The 6,138-nt window shown below is 42.8% G+C and overlaps 1 pseudogene; it reads left to right on the forward strand.

The window, feature by feature from the left end:
- The first annotated feature begins 3,314 nt into the window (after positions 1 to 3,314).
- LOC123571645 (profilin-1 pseudogene) lies at positions 3,315 to 3,717 on the forward strand (annotated as a pseudogene).
- The last annotated feature ends 2,421 nt before the right edge of the window (positions 3,718 to 6,138 follow it).

Here is a 6,138-nt window from a genome sequence, read left to right on the forward strand (position 1 = left end):
GTTCTATTTTTACTGTATGTGTGACTTCTTTCTAGAAACAAAAGAATATTTATGTTAGAACAGTTTGTCTATTCTTTGTCAATTGTTGTTTGTCTACATTTTAATGTGGATAAAGGAGCGCTCAGTGTAAATATGTTCTTAACAATTATGGTTCATGTCCACTGCCATGCAATCATATTTAAATCTATGAACTGGCCAGACACAGTGGCTCATGCCTGCAATCCCAACACTTGGAGGCCGAAGCAGGCGGATCATGAGGTCAGATCGAGACCATCCTGCCTAACATGGTGAAACCCCATCTCTACTAAAAATACAAAAAATTAGCTTGGTGTGGTGGCGGGCGCCTATAGTCCCAGCTACTCGGGAGGCTGAGGCAGGAGAATGGTGTGAACCCAGGAGGTGGAGCTTGCAGTGAGCCAAGATAGAGCCACTGCACTCCAGCCTGGGTGACAGAGCGAGACTCCATCTCAAAAAAAAAAAATCTATGAACTGTCCTGTTACTTAGGTATTATCCTGCTCCTGATGAGAAAACAAGCTCAGAAAGATTGCAAAATTTCCCTAGGTCACAAAACTAGTGAGGAGAGGATAAGAATTAGAAACCAGTTCCTTTTAGCCTTCAAAGTTAACCTGGTACCATTAGATCAAACTGATTTACATACTTTTGCTGGAATGAGTCTCAGAGTTTGTGGTTCTCACTTGATTTTCCCAAGGAAACTGTGTGCCACTCTAATATCATTTCAAACTTTGAAATTTAAAACTCTTTTTTATTATACTTTTTTGTCTTTGTTCTATTCCATTGCTTTTGGTTTCTTCTCAACGGATCCCTCTTATTTATATGCTAAATATTTGTTACCTATTTTCTGTCAATTTTCACATTTTTGAGTGTTTGTTTTCTCTCTTTGCTGTTGCTAACAGTTCTTCGCTGAGGTATAATTTGCATAGAGTGTACTGCAAAAAACCTAGAGGTACAGCTTAATAAATTTTAATATAACTATACATTGTATAATAACACCCAGTTAAAGACAGAGAATATTTTCACCCATGCCACAAAGTTCTGATGTGGTCCTTGCCAGTCAACACATCCCCCAAATGAAGAACACATTCTGAATGTTGTCACTGCCTTAGTCCCTTTGTGTTGCTGGAAAGGAATACCAGAGGCTGGGTAATTTATAAAGAAAAGAGGTGCATTTTGCTCATAGTCCTGCAGGCTGCACAAGAAGCATGGCACCCGCATCTGTTCCTCATGAGGGCCTGAGGCTGCTTCCACTTGCAGCAGAAGATGAAAAGGAACCAGTGTGTGCAGAGATCATACGGTGAGAGAGGAAGCAAAAGAGACCGAGTAAAGGTGAGAGGCACTTTTTAATAACCAGCTCCTACAGGAACTAAGAGAGTGAGAATTCACTCACTATCTTCTCCCAGTGTGGAGATTATTCTATTCATGAGGGATCCACTCCCATGCCCCAAACACCTCCCATTAACCCCCACCTCCAATACTGGGGACATTTAAACATGTCATTTCGAGGGGACCAATATTTAAACTATAGCAGCCACCATAGATTAATTTTGCTTATTCATCTGCTTCATAAAAATGGAATCATTTTGGCTGGGCCTGGTGGCTCACACCTGTAATCCCAAGACTTTGCGAGGCTGAGGCGGGCAGATCACCTGAGGTCAGGAGTTCAAGACCAGCCTGGCCAACATGGCAAAACCCTGTCTCTAGTAGAAATACAAAAATTCGTCAGGCATGGTGGCAGATGCCTGTAATCCCAGCTACTTGGAAGACTGAGGCAGGGAAAATTTCTTGAATCCAGGAGGCAGAGCTGAGATCGTGCCACTGCACTCCAGCCTGGAGGACAGAGTGAGACCCCGTCTCAAAAAAAAAAAAAAAAAAAAAAGGAATCATTTAGTATGTTCTCTTGTTTCAACTTATCTTACTCAGGAGGTTATATATGCCACTAATTTGTTTTTTTCCCTTGTTTCATTTTGTTTTGGCCAAGTAATATCCTATTGATGGTATGATTATCACACAATTTGATATCCATTTTTCTGATGGGAGATGGGTTTACTTATTGGCTACTGTGCATAAGTAACTATGAATATTCTCATACAATTATTTCTGTGAAGATACTTATGTTCCTGGGTATCTATAGCTAGGGATGGAGTTGCTTGGTGAATGGGTAGAAAACAGACACAGAGTTTTGCAAAGTAGTTGTATTTACATTTCTATGAAAGATACAGGCCATTTCCAGTTGCTCTACATTCCCACACACTTAATATTTTCAGTATTTTAAATTATACCAGGTGTACAGTGATATCCTATTTTGGTTTTCTCATGCCTAATGTTTAGATATCTTATAGAAAATATCTTCTCAAATTTTTATGTTCATTGATATGCTGGGGGGTGTTTATCATTTTCTTTGTAATCTATAGGAGTTCTTTATATATTTTGAATGAATCTATTTATAGATACATGTTTTTTGCTATATTATATAACAAATAATTATTCCTGGTCTAAACATAGCATTTCAGTTGTTAACATAATAAGAAGAAGGTTTTTAAAAATGAAGTGCAATTCGCTTGATTTCTTATTGTGGTGAGTGCTACAGTATCTTGTCTAAGAAATATTTTCCTATGTCAAGTTCAAGAAACTATTTCCTATTTTTCCTTTACAAGGTTTCTAATTTTAACTTTCACATCTTAAGTTAATTTCAGTGTATGATGGAGAGTGGTTGTTAATATTAACTTTTTAAAACAACAAATATTATTTCACTCAAAACTGTTTTACTTAAAAGTCTTTCATTTCCCCAATGAAGAGCATTGGTGTCTTTGTTTTTAAAACATTTAGAAGTGGCGGTACGAGCATGTTCTCACTCATGGGTGGGAATTGAACAATGAGAATACTTGGACACAGGGCGGGGAACATAACACACTGGGGCCTGTCTTGGGGTGAGGGGTGGGGAAGGGATAGCATTAGGAGAAATACCTAATGTAAATGACGAGTTAATGGGTGCAGCAAACCAACATGGCACACGTACACCTATGTAACAAACCTGCACGTTGTGCACATGTACCCTAGAACTTAAAGTGATATATATATATTTGTGTATATGTATATAAATAAAAATAAATAAATAAATATATATATATATATATATATTTTTAAGTGGCGGTGCGAGGGCTGCTGCACAGCTAGCAGAGCCTTGGTGAGGAGGGCAGTGCCTGCCCCGAGCTCTCCGCCTCCCCCGCCCGCCAGCCCAGGAAGCCCCAGCAGCAGCCACCAGAGAAGCCCCTGCAGCAACGCAACAGCCAGGTGGATGCCTGTCTCCAGCCTCGTGGCAGACAGGACCTGTTAGGATGCAGCCATTGTGGGCAACAAGGACTCGCCCTCCATCTGGGCCGCCATCCAAGGGAAAACCTTTGTCAACATCATGCCAGCTGACGTTGGTGTCCTGGTTGGCAAAGACTGCTCGAGCTTTTTTTGTGAATGGGCTGACACTGGGGGGCCAGAAATGTACTGTGGTCCCAGACTCACTGCTGCAGGATGGGGAATTGACTCTTCATATGAAGAGCATCAGTGGAGCCCCCACCTTCAGTGTCATTGTCACGGTGATTGCCAAGACACTAGACCTGCTGATGGGCAAAGAAGGTGTCCACGGCAGTTTCATCAACAAGCAGTGTTATGAAATGGCCTCCTACCTTCAGTGTTCCCAGTACTGACCTCCTTTGTTCCTTCCCCTCCACCGCTTCCCACAGCTTTGCCCCCCTTTCCGTCTCATACATATACCATTTTAATTTCAGGGGCCATCACCCCACACACCTTATTGCTGCCAAATATTTCTGGTCCAAACTCAATTTTATAGCAGCCACCCCTCTATTAAATCTGTTAGCCTTTTCCTTGTGCAGGTACAGTCCAGTCCTTGGTAAGTATGCACATGGAACCCACATGGACATCGAGAGCTGCCCCTCTGAACAGCTGTCTCCTCACTGGTGCCCAGCCCTGCAGATTGCAATTTCTTCAGTGGCCTTGAACTCTGATCTCTGCCTTCTCAGCTCAGTGGGGCTGCCCTGCTCTGAGTGGACTCTAGCCCACTATGCAGCTGCTGAGAAATTCTCCCCAAACAGCTAGGAAATCATGGGGCTTCCCCCTTAAGTTTCCTGTTGTACTATCTGTTGTCCACTGTCTGAAAATAATTTTATGGTTGTTTATGGAGGCAGGATTAGTCTGATATGATTTATTCTAACAGACAGAAGCAGAAATCTGTTATACTCTTTTAATTACTGTGTCTTTATAATATTATGGTAGACAGAATCCTAGGATGACCCCCAGTGATCTTTGCTCTTATATAATCACTTCTTCCTGAGTGTAGACAAAGCCAGAGATGAGATATCACTCCTGTGACTGGGTTACAATTTATGGCAAAAACAAGTTAGCAGATGTAATCAGGATTGCAAATCAGTCAAATCTAAGATAGAGAGATTATTTTATGAGCTTGACCTAATGAAGGTGGGTTCCTTGGAGGGACTGGGGTCTTCCTGGAGAGATGTGAAGTGCAGGAGGGTTTCCATGCAGGGCGATTCTCCTCTGCTGGCTGGAGAAAGCATGCAGTGGGAACATGGGAGGCCTCTAGGAGGAGTGAGAAGCCCCTGGCTGACAGCCAGCAAGAAAACAGAGATCTCAGTCCTACAGTCACAAGGAACTGAATTCAGCCGACATGAGGAAACTTGAGAGGAAGTTCTTCCCCAGAACCCCCAGAAAGAAACCCAGTCTAATTTCGGCCTGTGAGGCCCTGAGAAGACCCAGCTAATCCAGGCCTGAACTTCTGATCTGTGGACACTGCAAGAAAGTAAACTGCTGTTATTTTAAGCCTCTAAAGCTTGCAGTAATTTAGTATGCAGCAGTAGAAAATTAATACAAATAAAATGGAGAAGACTTTGGAGTGGGGACAAGAATGAAATGGTGGGAGAGGGATGCCTGTATGCTGATATGGTTGATGCCTGTAAGGCTGAATTGGGTCTATCATTCTTCAGCTAATTAGCTATGGTCTATTAAGGTGCATAGCTATACACAAATATTGGCACTAGGTTGAATCCAGAGGAATAAGATATTGCATTCTTGAGAGTAGATAAGAACACCCTGAATTTGGGGTCACCGTATCATCAGTCATATATCAGGTCCCTCTGGGAAGGCCTAGAGGAAGATTTACAGGATACACTTGTGACAACATTAAAGGCTTCTTTCTTCCCGAAAGGGACCCGATCTCCTCTCAGTCAAGAAGCTCCAGGTGTCTGAACTGGAAGCCAGGTTATAAATTCCCACTCTACTGACTCCATCAAGCTTCTGTCCTCAGAACTAGAGTTTATTAGTAAAAGATAGACTCATGGGGGTCTAGGCATTTATTCTCTTATTTTATATAAATCACTGAATGTGCACAAACAAAACAGACTTTGAAGAAAGTAAGTCACAGTCACCACAGGAAAACAGCTTCGACATCCTCATGAGTCATCATGGGTGTTCTGTTGGGAGGACTTGATATGAGGGTTTCCTCCTCATGGGCTAGTACAGATCCGGGGGAAATGTCATCAAGTCCTCAATTCAGAGTGTAGCAGCTGGGGCTGTTGATTCGTTAGGCCTCCTGCAGCTGGAGATGCAAGTAGTGCATTTTCATGGCCCCACACGTGCCCTTAGGCTAGCATTCTTCAGAGCCAGCATCCAACAAGTCACTGAAGCTCTGGGTATTTCCCTTTCCTCAGTCACCCACATAAGTGGCTTCAGGTCCTTCTGGGGAAGGCCTGGAGGAAGATTTACAGCATACACTTGTGGCAGCATTGAAGGCTTCACTGTTCCCCAAGGGATCCCATCTCCCCCCAGTCAAGAAGCTCCAGGTATCTGAACTGGATGCCAGGTCATAAATTCCCACTATGGTGACTCCATCAGGTCTCTGTCCTCAGAACAAGAGCTTTTCTAATTATCACATAAGTTGATTTCTTAGTAGATTTCCCATCCATTACACACCCAGACACCTCACAATGATTAGTAACCACCACATGTCCCTGCCTCTCAAGGAAATCCCTCCTGCCTTGTCTCTAGAGGGCTGAGTCCCACAGCCTGTCCTCTACTCTTCCAGAACCCTGTTGTTC

This window comes from Macaca fascicularis, chromosome 1 (assembly GCF_037993035.2).
Source record: "Macaca fascicularis isolate 582-1 chromosome 1, T2T-MFA8v1.1".
Classification (NCBI taxonomy): Eukaryota; Metazoa; Chordata; class Mammalia; order Primates; family Cercopithecidae; genus Macaca; species Macaca fascicularis.